The sequence below is a fragment of the Phragmites australis genome, chromosome 15 (assembly GCF_958298935.1).
Source record: "Phragmites australis chromosome 15, lpPhrAust1.1, whole genome shotgun sequence".
Lineage (NCBI taxonomy): Eukaryota > Viridiplantae > Streptophyta > Magnoliopsida > Poales > Poaceae > Phragmites > Phragmites australis.
Genome location: NC_084935.1, coordinates 13399870 through 13416605, shown reverse-complemented (window position 1 = coordinate 13416605; position 16736 = coordinate 13399870). Strand labels below are relative to the sequence as shown.

Here is a 16736-nt window from a genome sequence, read left to right as displayed (position 1 = left end):
CTTTTTTTCTTTTTTTTTTTTTGCGCAACCGGCTCGAGTTCGGCGGTGCACCGGGAAGCGGGGCGACACCGCGCGGCAGGACGTGGGGCCCACGCGCGCCGGGGAGGCGGCGTGGAAGGCGTGCATAAGGGGGAGGAGGAGGCAGAGTATGTCGGATGCGATCATACCAGCACTAAAGCACCGGATCCCATCAGAACTCCGAAGTTAAGCGTGCTTGGGCGAGAGTAGTACTAGGATGGGTGACCTCTTGGGAAGTCCTCGTGTTGCATTCCCCTTTTTGCTTAATTTTCCTCGCGTTCATCCGCCTCGTTGAATTCATTTTATTTGTAACTTTTTTTCTTTTTTTTTTTTTTGCGCAACCGGCTCGAGTTCGGCGGTGCACCGGGAAGCGGGGCGACACCGCGCGGCAGGACGTGGGGCCCACGCGCGCCGGGGAGGCGGCGCGGAAGGCGTGCATAAGGGGGAGGAGGAGGCAGAGTATGTCGGATGCGATCATACCAGCACTAAAGCACCGGATCCCATCAGAACTCCGAAGTTAAGCGTGCTTGGGCGAGAGTAGTACTAGGATGGGTGACCTCCTGGGAAGTCCTCGTGTTGCATTCCCCTTTTTGCTTAATTTTCCTCGCGTTCATCCGCCTCGTTGAATTCATTTTATTTGTAACTTTTTTTCTTTTTTTTTTTTGCGCAACCGGCTCGAGTTCGGCGGTGCACCGGGAAGCGGGGCGACACCGCGCGGCAGGACGTGGGGCCCACGCGCGCCGGGGAGGCGGCGCGGAAGGCGTGCATAAGGGGGAGGAGGAGGCAGAGTATGTCGGATGCGATCATACCAGCACTAAAGCACCGGATCCCATCAGAACTCCGAAGTTAAGCGTGCTTGGGCGAGAGTAGTACTAGGATGGGTGACCTCCTGGGAAGTCCTCGTGTTGCATTCCCCTTTTTGCTTAATTTTCCTCGCGTTCATCCGCCTCGTTGAATTCATTTTATTTGTAACTTTTTTCTTTTCTTTTTTTGCGCAACCGGCTCGAGTTCGGCGGTGCACCGGGAAGCGGGGCGACACCGCGCGGCAGGACGTGGGGCCCACGCGCGCCGGGGAGGCGGCGCGGAAGGCGTGCATAAGGGGGAGGAGGAGGCAGAGTATGTCGGATGCGATCATACCAGCACTAAAGCACCGGATCCCATCAGAACTCCGAAGTTAAGCGTGCTTGGGCGAGAGTAGTACTAGGATGGGTGACCTCCTGGGAAGTCCTCGTGTTGCATTCCCCTTTTTGCTTAATTTTCCTCGCGTTCATCCGCCTCGTTGAATTCATTTTATTTGTAACTTTTTTTCTTTTTCTTTTTTTGCGCAACCGGCTCGAGTTCGGCGGTGCACCGGGAAGCGGGGCGACACCGCGCGGCAGGACGTGGGGCCCACGCGCGCCGGGGAGGCGGCGCGGAAGGCGTGCATAAGGGGGAGGAGGAGGCAGAGTATGTCGGATGCGATCATACCAGCACTAAAGCACCGGATCCCATCAGAACTCCGAAGTTAAGCGTGCTTGGGCGAGAGTAGTACTAGGATGGGTGACCTCCTGGGAAGTCCTGTCACGTCCCGAAATCCATAATTGTGTGTTTTAATCCTAAAACATGCAATTTCAGCTTCATGTTCCAGTTTGGGTCACTGGAGCACTTCACTTTGAGTCAATGAGGTGGGAGAAGGAAAAACTAAGAGAAATAAAGGAGCTGGAAGCAAGTCTGGACTTTCCTCTAGGTAAATGGGGCCCACTTGGGTGGAAAATATCTCTCTATAAGTGGGCAACAGCTCTCTCTCCCCTCAAACTTGCCCATACGTACTCCTCACCCACTCCACCATATAAGGCTTTTGAGGAAGCAAGTTGGAGTTGGCTGTCTCTCTCACTCTCTCTCTTAGGCTCCCTTTTTCCCCTTTGGATCCCTACCTCTGGGAGCAAGATCAAGGTACGTATGTGGTACTCACGAGACCACCAGCTCAAGGACTACTCGTCCATCCAATTCATTTTCAGTTTCCCGAAGGAATTCGAGCTGGTTCTGAACTTGTTTGGTGTTCTTTGGGAGAAGCAAGGAAGCAGCAGTTTTTCCTCTCTTCTCCAAGCCATTTTCCGTCGTTTCCTCCTTCAACTGGCGGTCACCAACCTCAGCAAAGGACCTTAGGTGAGTCTGCTAGGCTCCCATGGCAAGTATGCTCATTTTTGGTTGGATAGATCTTGAATCTGGAACTAGGGTTGCAAAGTTCTTAAAGTTCTGCAGTCTGGGAACAAATGAGGATTTATGTGGATTTGAGTTAGGAATCATGTTACTAGGCGGTTGAGCAAAGTCTAGACCCTGTACACCCTTCTAGGCATTTTTACTTTTGATTTAGAGAGACTCTCAGGTTAGTTTAGCCCAGTTTTTCCCTTCGTAATGGTTGCTGTTCTCGAGCTGCGCGAGGCTGATTTTTACTGTAGCGCCGGGACTGTTCACCCGAGCACCCCTGATACTGTTCACCCGACGACCCCCGGGTACTGTTCACCCGAGCACCCCGAGCGCTGTCGCACCCGGGTACTGTTCACCCGACGACCCCCGGGTACTGTTCACCCGAGAACCCGAGCACGGTCGATCCCGAGGACCCTGGTACTGTTCACCGAGCACCCCCGGTACTGTTCACCCCGGGTACCCGTGAGTACTGTTCATCCCGGGCACCCCGAGCACGGTTTATCAGGCTTTCCTGATAGCTGATAGCTTGTAAAATTCGTAGTTAATTCGTAGGAACTCCAAACTTTTTGAGACCACTTGGAAAATTCTGGTTTGGACAGTACGATCTTGGAATAATGTTGTCATGTATTGTGGAGCATATTTTTCTTACATGATCGCATTTCATACATGCTCATTTCATTGCACGCGTTGCTCTCTGTAGTGAACGCCGATCCGTCGATCCCGGAGGCCGTGGGCGATCGTGAGGCGTCCCACCTTTCTGATTCAGGGCAGCAAGGCAAGCATCGTTCATATTGCACCGTGTCTACTTGAAATTTTAATATGTTATCTACGCTTATGTATACATTGCATGTGTCGGGTACTGAGTTGGGTAGAACCTATGCCGATGCATTATCCCATTTCGGTCACGTGTCATGTGTTGTTCCTAGGAGCCTAGTGGTGTCATCGAGGTCTAATTTTAGTTCGCTATGCTTAGTGGTACTTAGGCTTTCCGGTAGAAGTCGACGACGGCGTCCACCGTTGTCGCGAGCCTAGGACTTATTACTTGTTCGCACTTATGGTTGTGTTGATGATGAGTCGGTTTGGTGAGTGGTGAGTTGAGACGAGGTGTGGGCGGTGTTAGGGGTGTCATCTGCTCACGAGGAGTCCTCAGGCAGTTCGGGGAGGGAACCCGGACACCGTAGACCGCTTGCACCGGTTAAGCACCGATCATCGGTGTAGTCGGCTTTAGCACATACCTTACTCACCACATGCTGATATAATGGTAGGCGAGCCGATTACCTTCGCAGACGTGGTCATGTGGGCCTCGTCATAGACGGTGTGAGTCCGGTTTGAGTCCGGGCTTTTAGCGGTATTAGTTTGCTCGGGGAGTAGTTCTAATACCGCCGTGCCGAGCTATGGTTGATCCACATGGTTGGGCCTGGTTGGGAAAGGTTGTCACGGGTACCCCCTTGTGTGCATCTTAGCGGGTGGCACAAGCCGTATGGTCCCTGTGTCGTGTGGGTCCAGGAGTATCCCCCTGCAGGGTGTATAATCAGTTCGAACTGCCGCGCTCTCGGTCATGAGCATCGCTATCGCTTATCTCCACCGAGCGACCATATTTTGGTCGTAGAGTTTCGATGTGGGTTGTGGCATGGTTGGATTGGGGTAGCTTGGTCGGTATGTGGTTGGTGGTTTGGTGGGAATGGTTTGCTTTTATACACTTGTTGTTATATATCTGTTTTGATCAGTTGGTTGGCAGGGTTTGAGTCGGTGGTTGGTTAAGTCAGTGGCTTTCACCTAGAGTCTAGGTTGCTTACTGCTTAATAAACTTAAACATGTCTTAATCCTTGCTACAGCTTTAAATGCATGATCCTTGGAGTCGAGAATATATATACTCATACTGTGTAAGACTTGCTAGTACCTTCGTACTAAGGGTGCTGCCCTTAAGTTGCTTCCAGGTTCGCAGGTCGGCGAAGAAGAGGCAGTGTTCGGCTACTTTGTGCCTGCCGATCAGGGTGGCGGGCAGGAGTAGCACCTTCTACTCCGAACTCCGGCGCTTTTGGTATGGAGCCTAAGGGCATACGGCTCCATACTCTTTTGTTGTATAGGTTTTTCTTCCGCTGCGTAGTAGTTGTTGTTCCTATTTTGTTGTAAATTGTGGAAGCAGTTGCTTGTTTAACAATGGTAATCCAGTTTAATTATTTGCTCTCTATTAAACTGTGTTGTGATATCTGAGTTGGAAGGCATGTGTTCCGATCCTGGGCACAAAACACGTGCCGGGACTACCGGAATGGTATTCTGGTTAATCGTCGAGGTTGTGATTATGAATAATGATCCTCCTGATGATTAATTAGAATACTATTTGGACGGTTCCTCACAGCTTGGTATCAGAGCCTGGTTTAATTTAGTAGCCTAAACATAATTAGTGCGTTGTTTAGTAAGTCGACAACTTCACCTAAACAACCCATAATTTATGTTTATGCCTCTTCATGTCTAATATGTATTAAACTGCTATCGTTTATGCCCCTAAGTTAAAATGCGTATTATGAGTGACGTTTATATGTCTTATACCACGTTGTTTTGCTTTCGACCCTGCATTGATTCATGTTGAGCATTGCATCTTCGGCTTTGCATCATCGGAAGGTAGGGTACGACGCTCGGTGGCGGTTAATCACCGAGGGCTCAGCCGGATGCGAGGCAGGGGCCCGGCATGTTCCGTACGGTGATCCGTACGGGAAGTGAATACGCTAGCAATAGCGTATGAACATCCACCATGCGATGGGAGACATGGTCGTCTACTCGTGTGGCGTTTACACGAGATGTCCCGTAGGGTCTACGGGAAGTGAATACGTCGTTGTCGACGTATGGATTGTCGCTTGTACGGCATGTGGTACAAGGGCCGTTCGCGCTCTTACTCTTTCTAGCGCGAAGGGTACGTTCTGGATGTTATAAACTGCCTGTGATTTTGATGTTTGCAGGTGCGGTTCTTATTTTGAGAAAGAAGCGGTAGCTAGGTTCGAGCATGCATCATTTCATGGCATTCATGCATGCATTCATGTTTGTTCATGTATTACGGGATTCTAACAATATATCCGGCGAATGCTTTGTGCTGAGCCGGAATTTGACGTTTCCCCCTTTTTATTTTGCATTTCAAGAATGGTTGTCACTCGGCGTAGTGGGGAGGTTCCGGAGGGTTCCGGTCAGAACAACCCTCCTCCACCGCCGACCATGGCGGATGTGCTCATGCAAATCGAGCAGAACCGCCAAGCGAATCACGCTCTCCTCCAGACGAACCAAGCGCTCTTGGAGGCTCTCGTGCGCAACGCGGCTCCTCATGGAGGAGGTGGGGCCGTGCGCCGAGACGACTTCTCGGACTTTTTGCGGACTCAGCCGCCGGTCTTCTCGCGAGCTGAGGATCCTCTGGATGCTGATCACTGGCTCCGGACGATCGAGCAGAAGCTCGCCCTTCTTCGTTGTGAGGATCACGAGAGGGCGCTCTTCGCCGCCCATCAGCTTCAGGGCCCGGCGGGTGCGTGGTGGTCCGGCTTTCTGGCCATGCACCCCGCCGATCACCGCGTGTCATGGGCGGAGTTTCGCGAGGCCTTCCGCTCGTTTCACATACCGAGTGGCCTCATGGAGGCTAAGAGGCGGGAGTTTGAGGACCTCAAGCAAGGAGGTCGTGCGGTGATGGAGTACGTGCAGGTGTTCAACCACCTTGCACAATATGCTACCGAGGAGGTCAGCACGGATGCGCGCAAGCAGCGCCGCTTTGTGAATGGCCTGAACTCGAAGATGCAGGACCGGTTGTCCGCGCATAAGTTCGCCGACTTCAACGAGTTGGTGAGCACGTCGATCACAGTGGAGCTCAAGTATAAGAGCCACCAAGAGGAGAAGAGGCGGAAGAGGGGTTCCTCGTCTTCTGTGGGTGGGAGCTCTGTGAGGAACCGTCCAAATAGTATTCTAATTAATCATCAGGAGGATCATTATTCATAATCACAACCTCGATGATTAACCAGAATACCATTCCGGTAGTCCCGGCACGTGTTTTGTGCCCAGGATCGGAACACATGCCTTCCAACTCAAATATCACAACACAGTTTAATAGAGAGCAAATAATTAAACTGGATTACCATTGTTAAACAAGCAACTGCTTCCACAATTTACAACAAAATAGGAACAACAACAACTACTACGCAGCGGAAGAAAAACCTATACAACAAAAGAGTATGGAGCCGTATGCCCTTAGGCTCCATACCAAAAGCGCCGGAGTTCGGAGTAGAAGGTGCTACTCCTGCCCGCCACCCTGATCGGCAGGCACAAAGTAGCCGAACACTGCCCCATCTTCGCCGACCTGCGAACCTGGAAGCAACTTAAGGGCAGCACCCTTAGTACGAAGGTACTAGCAAGTCTTACACAGTATGAGTATATATATTCTCGACTCCAAGGATCATGCATTTAAAGCTGTAGCAAGGATTAAGACATGTTTAAGTTCATTAAGCGGTAAGCAACCTAGACTCTAGGTGTAAGCAACTGACTTAACCAACCACCGACTCAAACCCTGCCAACCACCTGATCAAAACAGATATGTAACAACAAATGTATAAAAGCAAACCATTCCCACCAAACCACCAACCACATACCGACCAAACCACCCCAATCCAACCATGCCACAACCCACATCGAAACTCTACGACCAAAATATGGTCGCTCGGTGGAGATAAGCGATAGCGATGCTCATGACCGAGAGCGCGGCAGCTCGAACTGATTATACACCCTGCAGGGGGATACTCCTGGACCCACACGACACAGGGACCATACGGCTTGTGCCACCCGCTAAGATGCGCACAAGGGGGTACCCGTGACAACCTTTCCCAACCAGGCCCAACCATGTGGATCAACCATAGCTCGGCGAGGCGGTATTAGAACTACTCCCCGAGCAAACTAATACCGCTAAAAGCCCGGACTCAAACCGGACTCACACCGTCTATGACGAGGCCCACATGACCACGTCTGCGAAGGTAATCGGCTCGCCTACCATTATATCAGCATGTGGTGAGTAAGGTATGTGCTAAAGCCGACTACACCGATGATCGGTGCTTAACCGGTGCAAGCGGTCTACGGTGTCCGGGTTCCCTCCCCGAACTGCCTGAGGACTCCTCGTGAGCAGATGACACCCCTAACACCGCCCACACCTCGTCTCAACTCACCACTCACCAAACCGACTCATCATCAACACAACCATAAGTGCGAACAAGTAATAAGTCCTAGGCTCGCGACAACGGTGGACGCCGTCGTCGACTTCTACCGGAAAGCCTAAGTACCGCTAAGCATAGCGAACTAAAATTAGACCTCGATGACACCACTAGGCTCCTAGGAACAACACATGACACGTGACCGAAATGGGATAATGCATCGGTATAGGTTCTACCCAACTCAGTACCCGACACATGCAATGTATACATAAGCGTAGATAACATATTAAAATTTCAAGTAGACACGGTGCAATATGAACGATGCTTGCCTTGCTGCCCTGAATCAGAAAGGTGGGACGCCTCACGATCGCCCACGGCCTCCGGATCGACGGATCGACGTTCACTACAGAGAGCAACGCGTGCAATGTAATGAGCATGTATGAAATGCGATCATGTAAGAAAAATATGCTCCACAATACATGACAACATTATTCCAAGATCGTACTGTCCAAACCAGAATTTTCCAAGTGGTCTCAAAAAGTTTGGAGTTCCTACGAATTAACTACGAATTTTACAAGCTATCAGCTATCAGGAAAGCCTGATAAACCGTGCTCGGGGTGCCCGGGATGAACAGTACTCACGGGTACCCGGGGTGAACAGTACCCGGGGGTGCTCGGGGTGAACAGTACCGGGGTGCTCGGGTGAATAGTACCGGGGTCCTCGGGATCGACCGTGCTCGGGTGCTCGGGGTGAATCAGTACAGGGGTGCTCGGGTGCTCGGGTGAACAGTACCCGGGGGTCGTCGGGTGAACAGTACCCGGGGTGCTCGGGAGTGCTCGGGGGTGAACAGTACCCGGGGGTGCTCGGTGAACAGTACCAGGGTCCTCGGGATCGACCGTGCTCGGGTGCTCGGGGTGAATCAGTACAGGGGTGCTCGGGTGAACAGTACCCGGGGGGCGTCGGGTGAACAGTACCCGGGGTGCTCGGGAGTGCTCGGGGGTGACTGCGCTCGGGTGCTCGGGTGAACAGTACCAGGGGTCGTCGGGTGAACAGTACCCGGGGGTCGTCGGGTGAACAGTATCAGGGGTGCTCGGGTGAACAGTCCCGGCGCTACAGTAAAATCAGCCTCGCGCAGCTCCAGAACAGCAACCATTATGAAGGGAAAAACTGGGCTAAACTAACCTGGGAGTCTCTCTAAATCAAAAGTAAAAATGCCTAGAAGGGTGTACAGGATCTAGACTTTGCTCAACCGCCTAGTAACATGATTCCTAACTCAAATCCACATAAATCCTCATTTGTTCCCAGACTGCAGAACTTTAAGAACTTTGCAACCCTAGTTCCAGATTCAAGATCTATCCAACCAAAAATGAGCATACTTGCCATGGGAGCCTAGCAGACTCACCTAAGGTCCTTTGCTGAGGTTGGTGACCGCCAGTTGAAGGAGGAAACGACGGAAAATGGCTTGGAGAAGAGAGGAAAAACTGCTGCTTCCTTGCTTCTCCCAAAGAACACCAAACAAGTTCAGAACCAGCTCGAATTCCTTCGGGGAAACTGAAAATGAATTGGATGGACGAGTAGTCCTTGAGCTGGTGGTCTCGTGAGTACCACATACGTACCTTGATCTTGCTCCCAGAGGTAGGGATCCAAAGGGGAAAAAGGGAGCCTAAGAGAGAGAGTGAGAGAGACAGCCAACTCCAACTTGCTTCCTCAAAAAGCCTTATATGGTGGAGTGGGTGAGGAGTACGTATGGGCAAGTTTGAGGGGAGAGAGAGCTGTTGCCCACTTATAGAGAGATATTTTCCACCCAAGTGGGCCCCATTTACCTAGAGGAAAGTCCAGACTTGCTTCCAGCTCCTTTATTTCTCTTAGTTTTTCCTTCTCCCACCTCATTGACTCAAAGTGAAGTGCTCCAGTGACCCAAACTGGAACATGAACCTGAAATTGCATGTTTTAGGATTAAAACACACAATTATGGATTTCGGGACGTGACAAACCTCCCCCCCTAAAAAGAATCTCGTCCCGAGATTCAGTACGAGTCGTGGAGAGAACGATGAGCACACTCATGTGAGAGATTCCAAATATGCCATATTACGACATCTTTCACAAGTCCTCAAAGAACTCAGGATACTCGGAGCGGAGCTTATCTTCCCGCTCCCATGTCGCTTCGGCTTCTGTATGGTGGCTCCATTGGACTTTCAGGAATTTGGTAGAGTGGCGTCGTGTCTTGCGCTCGGCTTCATCCAAGATACAAATTGGTCGCTCACAATATGTCAAATCCGGTTGCAACTCTTGGGGTGCAATATCAACGACTTCCGTCGGGACTCGGAGACACTTCTTCAATTGTGACACATGGAACACATTGTGTACGGCGGAGAGAGACGGAGGTAAGTCCAACTGGTACGCGACCTCTCCACGCCGAGCAAGAATCTGAAATGGACCAACATACCGAGGCGCCAATTTGCCTCGGACTTGGAATCGACGAACGCCTTTGAGAGGTGAGACCTTCAGGTACACGTGATCCCCCACCTCAAAGGTGAGCTCTCGGCGACGTCGATCCGCATAGCTCTTCTGCCTAGACTGGGCCGTGAGAATACTCCTGCGGATATTCTGGACATGGTCTTCTGCCTCCTTGACCAAATCCGGACCCAGAAAAGCCCGCTCACCGGATTCAGACCAATTCAGCGGCGTACGGCACCTCCGACCATAAAGGGCCTCGAATGGCGCCATCCCAATACTAGCCTGGAAACTGTTGTTATACGAAAATTCCGCGAACGGCAGGCATATGTCCCACTTCTTCCCATAAGTGAGCACACAAGCACGGAGCATATCTTCGAGAATCTGATTTACCCTCTCCGTCTGACCATCCGTCTGCGGGTGATACGCCGTGCTGTGGAACAATTCGGTTTCCATAGCCTCCTGGAAACTTCTCCAGAAATGAGAAGTAAACTGTGTACCCCGATCAGAAACGATCTTCTTCGGCACTCCATGGAGACAAACAATTCTAGTGAGGTACAACTCCGCATACTGCTTAGCAGAAAAAGTGGTCCTGACAGGAAGGAAATGCGCGGATTTTGTCAACCGGTCCACGATGACCCAAATAGAGTCATACCCACTCGAAGTCTTCGGTAAGCCAGTAATGAAATCCATCCCAACTTCTTCCCACTTCCAAGATGGAATGGGCAAAGGCTGGAGTGTGCCGGCAGGCTTGATGTGTTCAGCCTTCACCCTTCGGCAGACGTCGCACTCAGACACATACCTAGCAATCTCCCGCTTCATGCGAGTCCACCAGAAATGGGGTTTCAAATCCTGATACATCTTTGTACTGCCAGGGTGAATGGATAGCAACGAATCATGAGCCTCATCAAGGATCTTCTTCCTCAGCGCCTCGACCCTCGGAACCACTAAACGGTCCCCAAACCAGATAACGCCTTGATCATCCTCAGTAAAGCACAAGGCCTGCCCGATCTTCCTCTTCTCTCGAATTCGGGCCATACCCTTATCATCCCTCTGTGCAGCCTTAATCTCATCAATGAGCGTGGACTTGATTTCGAGATTGGCAATAAAACCGTCCGGCACCATATCAAGCCCAAGACGCCGGAAATCGTCGCATAACGTGGAATCCATCGGCGAGGCTACAAGACAGTGACAATGAGCCCTTCGACTCAAAGCGTCGGCGACCACATTCGCCTTGCCAGGATGGTAGTGAACCTCCAGTTCGTAGTCTTTGATCAACTCAAGCCACCTGCGCTGCCTCATGTTCAAATCTGACTGCGTGAAGATGTACTTCAGGCTCTTGTGATCCGTGTAGATACGGCACAAGTTGCCCATCAAGTAGTGGCGCCACATCTTCAGAGCGTGCACGACAGCTGCAAGTTCAAGATCATGTGTCGGATAGTTCTCCTCGTGACGCTTCAGCTGTCGGGATGCATATGCAACGACTCGGTCCTCCTGCATCAAAACACAGCCGAGACCGATGCCGGACGCGTCGCAATACACATCAAATCCTCTGGTCACATCAGGTTGAGCAAGCACTGGAGCGGTCGTGAGCAGCTTCTTCAATGTCTGGAAGGCAGACTCACAGGCATCTGACCACTCAAACCCGCTGCCTTGCTTCAACAACTGAGTCATCGGCTTCGCAACCTTGGAGAAGTTCTCGATGAAACGACGGTAATAGCCTGCGAGTCCAAGAAAACTCCGGATCTCACTGACATTCTGGGGCTGAACCCAGTCGAGCACATCCTGCACCTTGCTCGGGTCAACTGCCACTCCGTTCTCTGATAGAACATGTCCCAGAAAAGCCACCTCCCTGAGCCAGAACTCACACTTGCTGAACTTGGCATACAACTGATGCTCTCGGAGCCTGCCCAGAACAATACGGAGGTGCCCAATGTGCTCTTGTACAGTCTTGGAGTATATCAGAATGTCGTCAATGAAAACAATGACAAACTTGTCCAACTCCTCCATGAATACCGAGTTCATGAGGTACATAAAGAAAGCCGGCGCATTAGTCAAGCCAAACGACATAACGGTGAACTCATACAAGCCGTATCTAGTAGAGAATGCTGTCTTTGGAATATCCTCAGGTCGGACCTTGATCTGGTGATAGCCCAGCCTCAAGTCAATCTTTGAGAAGACTCGGGCTCCAGTCAACTGATCAAACAAGATGTCAATCCTAGGAAGCGGATACACATTCTTCACAGTGACTGCATTCAGCGGACGGTAATCAACACACATCCGGAGAGTGTCGTCCTTCTTCTTCACGAATAGAGCCGAGCATCCCCAAGGTGAGGAACTAGGACGAATGAAACCCTTCGCCAGCAGCTCCTGGATCTGCTTCTTCAGCTCAACTAGCTCAACTGGCGACATCTTATACATCTTCTTCGAAACCGGGGCCGCACCGGGCACGAGATCAATAGAGAACTCCACTGCCCTACCAGGCGGCATTCCAGGCAACTCATCCGGAAAGACATCCGGAAATTCCCACACCACAGGAATGGTCTCCATAATCCTGGTGGGGACAGCCTTTACGGCGAACAGGCAGGACTTGACATCCTCTAGCTTTAACTGGACCCGAGTACCTGACAGACCATTGAGGGTGACGGTCCGCCGAGCACAGTCCAACACAGCCTTGTTCTTGGAGAGCCAATTCATCCCCAGAATAATATCAATTCCCTTCGAGTTCATCACTAACAGATTGACAAAGAAGGGAACTCCGTTGACAATTACCGCCGCTTTATTCACACACTGGTTGATTAAAACTTTGGCCCCTGGGGCGTCTATAAGGTACGGTGTGTGGGTAGCACTGACTCTCAACCCACTTTTCCAAACATAACCCGAAGATATAAAGGAGTGAGAGGCTCCTGAATCAAACAAAACCACTGCAGAAAAGATGTCAGAGTTGAAACTCATATCCAACGTACCCATTAGGACGGTGTCACCCTCCTGAACCTCGTCGGCGGTAGTGTGGCGAGCTCAACCACGCTTGGGAACGTGAGTCGCCTGCGAAGACTGCGGTGCTGACTGAGCCGGCGGTGGTCGCGGGGCACTCAGCGCGGCTCCTGGCCTCGGATACGGGCACTCCCTCGAGAAATGGCCGACGCGGCCGCAGTTGAAGCACGGACCGCCTGAGCCACCGGTCACGCTCACTTGGGAGCCGGCGGGTCGTGCAGCCTGCCCTTGTGGGGCGGAGAACGCAGGACGTGGTACAAACCACATCGGTCGTGGGTATCCAGCCGACGGCACCTGAAACTGTGGAGGCTGACTCTCAGTGCGGGTGCGCTGCGAGCTCCCACCCACAGAAGACGAGGAACCCCTCTTCCGCCTCTTCTCCTCTTGGTGGCTCTTATACTTGAGCTCCACTGTGATCGACGTGCTCACCAACTCGTTGAAGTCGGCGAACTTATGCGCGGACAACCGGTCCTGCATCTTCGAGTTCAGGCCATTCACAAAGCGGCGCTGCTTGCGCGCATCCGTGCTGACCTCCTCGGTAGCATATTGTGCAAGGTGGTTGAACACCTGCACGTACTCCATCACCGCACGACCTCCTTGCTTGAGGTCCTCAAACTCTCGCCTCTTAGCCTCCATGAGGCCACTCGGTATGTGAAACGAGCGGAAGGCCTCGCGAAACTCCGCCCATGACACGCGGTGATCGGCGGGGTGCATGGCCAGAAAGCCGGACCACCACGCACCCGCCGGGCCCTGAAGCTGATGGGCGGCGAAGAGCGCCTTCTCGTGATCCTCACAACGAAGAAGGGCGAGCTTCTGCTCGATCGTCCGGAGCCAGTGATCAGCATCCAGAGGATCCTCAGCTCGCGAGAAGACCGGCGGCTGAGTCCGCAAAAAGTCCGAGAAGTCGTCTCGGCGCACGGCCCCACCTCCTCCATGAGGAGCCGCGTTGCGCACGAGAGCCTCCAAGAGCGCTTGGTTCGTCTGGAGGAGAGCGTGATTCGCTTGGCGGTTCTGCTCGATTTGCATGAGCACATCCGCCATGGTCGGCGGTGGAGGAGGGTTGTTCTGACCGGAACCCTCCGGAACCTCCCCACTACGCCGAGTGACAACCATTCTTGAAATGCAAAATAAAAGGGGGAAACGTCAAATTCCGGCTCAGCACAAAGCATTCGCCGGATATATTGTTAGAATCCCGTAATACATGAACAAACATGAATGCATGCATGAATGCCATGAAATGATGCATGCTCGAACCTAGCTACCGCTTCTTTCTCAAAATAAGAACCGCACCTGCAAACATCAAAATCACAGGCAGTTTATAACATCCAGAACGTACCCTTCGCGCTAGAAAGAGTAAGAGCGCGAACGGCCCTTGTACCACATGCCGTACAAGCGACAATCCATACGTCGACAACGACGTATTCACTTCCCGTAGACCCTACGGGACATCTCGTGTAAACGCCACACGAGTAGACGACCATGTCTCCCATCGCATGGTGGATGTTCATACGCTATTGCTAGCGTATTCACTTCCCGTACGGATCACCGTACGGAACATGCCGGGCCCCTGCCTCGCATCCGGCTGAGCCCTCGGTGATTAACCGCCACCGAGCGTCGTACCTTACCTTCCGACGATGCAAAGCCGAAGATGCAATGCTCAACATGAATCAATGCAGGGTCGAAAGCAAAACAATGTGGTATAAGACATATAGACGTCACTCATAATACGAATTTTAACTTAGGGGCATAAACGATAGCAGTTTAATACTTATTAAACATGAAGAGGCATAAACATAAATTATGGGTTGTTTAGGTGAAGTTGTCGACTTACTAAACAACGCACTAATTATGTTTAGGCTACTAAATTAAACCAGGCTCTGATACCAAGCTGTGAGGAACCGTCCAAATAGTATTCTAATTAATCATCAGGAGGATCATTATTCATAATCACAACCTCGATGATTAACCAGAATACCATTCCGGTAGTCCCGGCACGTGTTTTGTGCCCAGGATCGGAACACATGCCTTCCAACTCAAATATCACAACACAGTTTAATAGAGAGCAAATAATTAAACTGGATTACCATTGTTAAACAAGCAACTGCTTCCACAATTTACAACAAAATAGGAACAACAACAACTACTACGCAGCGGAAGAAAAACCTATACAACAAAAGAGTATGGAGCCGTATGCCCTTAGGCTCCATACCAAAAGCGCCGGAGTTCGGAGTAGAAGGTGCTACTCCTGCCCGCCACCCTGATCGGCAGGCACAAAGTAGCCGAACACTGCCCCATCTTCGCCGACCTGCGAACCTGGAAGCAACTTAAGGGCAGCACCCTTAGTACGAAGGTACTAGCAAGTCTTACACAGTATGAGTATATATATTCTCGACTCCAAGGATCATGCATTTAAAGCTGTAGCAAGGATTAAGACATGTTTAAGTTCATTAAGCGGTAAGCAACCTAGACTCTAGGTGTAAGCAACTGACTTAACCAACCACCGACTCAAACCCTGCCAACCACCTGATCAAAACAGATATGTAACAACAAATGTATAAAAGCAAACCATTCCCACCAAACCACCAACCACATACCGACCAAACCACCCCAATCCAACCATGCCACAACCCACATCGAAACTCTACGACCAAAATATGGTCGCTCGGTGGAGATAAGCGATAGCGATGCTCATGACCGAGAGCGCGGCAGCTCGAACTGATTATACACCCTGCAGGGGGATACTCCTGGACCCACACGACACAGGGACCATACGGCTTGTGCCACCCGCTAAGATGCGCACAAGGGGGTACCCGTGACAACCTTTCCCAACCAGGCCCAACCATGTGGATCAACCATAGCTCGGCGAGGCGGTATTAGAACTACTCCCCGAGCAAACTAATACCGCTAAAAGCCCGGACTCAAACCGGACTCACACCGTCTATGACGAGGCCCACATGACCACGTCTGCGAAGGTAATCGGCTCGCCTACCATTATATCAGCATGTGGTGAGTAAGGTATGTGCTAAAGCCGACTACACCGATGATCGGTGCTTAACCGGTGCAAGCGGTCTACGGTGTCCGGGTTCCCTCCCCGAACTGCCTGAGGACTCCTCGTGAGCAGATGACACCCCTAACACCGCCCACACCTCGTCTCAACTCACCACTCACCAAACCGACTCATCATCAACACAACCATAAGTGCGAACAAGTAATAAGTCCTAGGCTCGCGACAACGGTGGACGCCGTCGTCGACTTCTACCGGAAAGCCTAAGTACCGCTAAGCATAGCGAACTAAAATTAGACCTCGATGACACCACTAGGCTCCTAGGAACAACACATGACACGTGACCGAAATGGGATAATGCATCGGTATAGGTTCTACCCAACTCAGTACCCGACACATGCAATGTATACATAAGCGTAGATAACATATTAAAATTTCAAGTAGACACGGTGCAATATGAACGATGCTTGCCTTGCTGCCCTGAATCAGAAAGGTGGGACGCCTCACGATCGCCCACGGCCTCCGGGATCGACGGATCGACGTTCACTACAGAGAGCAACGCGTGCAATGTAATGAGCATGTATGAAATGCGATCATGTAAGAAAAATATGCTCCACAATACATGACAACATTATTCCAAGATCGTACTGTCCAAACCAGAATTTTCCAAGTGGTCTCAAAAAGTTTGGAGTTCCTACGAATTAACTACGAATTTTACAAGCTATCAGCTATCAGGAAAGCCTGATAAACCGTGCTCGGGGTGCCCGGGATGAACAGTACTCACGGGTACCCGGGGTGAACAGTACCCGGGGGTGCTCGGGGTGAACAGTACCGGGGTGCTCGGGTGAATAGTACCGGGGTCCTCGGGATCGACCGTGCTCGGGTGCTCGGGGTGAATCAGTACAGGG

At 51.4% G+C, this 16736-nt stretch overlaps 5 non-coding genes across 5 annotated transcripts; all 5 read left to right on the top strand.

Annotated features, from left to right (window-relative positions):
- The first annotated feature begins 153 nt into the window (after positions 1-153).
- On the top strand, positions 154-272 carry LOC133893822 (5S ribosomal RNA). The gene has a single exon (XR_009904654.1). It is a non-coding gene; the product is annotated as a 5S ribosomal RNA (ribosomal RNA).
- Positions 273-484: 212 nt separating this feature from the next.
- LOC133894472 (5S ribosomal RNA) lies at positions 485-603 on the top strand. Its single transcript, XR_009905268.1, has one exon. It is a non-coding gene; the product is annotated as a 5S ribosomal RNA (ribosomal RNA).
- A 210-nt stretch (positions 604-813) lies between these two features.
- Positions 814-932, top strand: LOC133894471 (5S ribosomal RNA). The gene has a single exon (XR_009905267.1). It is a non-coding gene; the product is annotated as a 5S ribosomal RNA (ribosomal RNA).
- Positions 933-1141: 209 nt separating this feature from the next.
- LOC133894470 (5S ribosomal RNA) lies at positions 1142-1260 on the top strand. The gene has a single exon (XR_009905266.1). It is a non-coding gene; the product is annotated as a 5S ribosomal RNA (ribosomal RNA).
- A 211-nt stretch (positions 1261-1471) lies between these two features.
- Positions 1472-1587, top strand: LOC133894185 (5S ribosomal RNA). Its single transcript, XR_009904998.1, has one exon. It is a non-coding gene; the product is annotated as a 5S ribosomal RNA (ribosomal RNA).
- The last annotated feature ends 15149 nt before the right edge of the window (positions 1588-16736 follow it).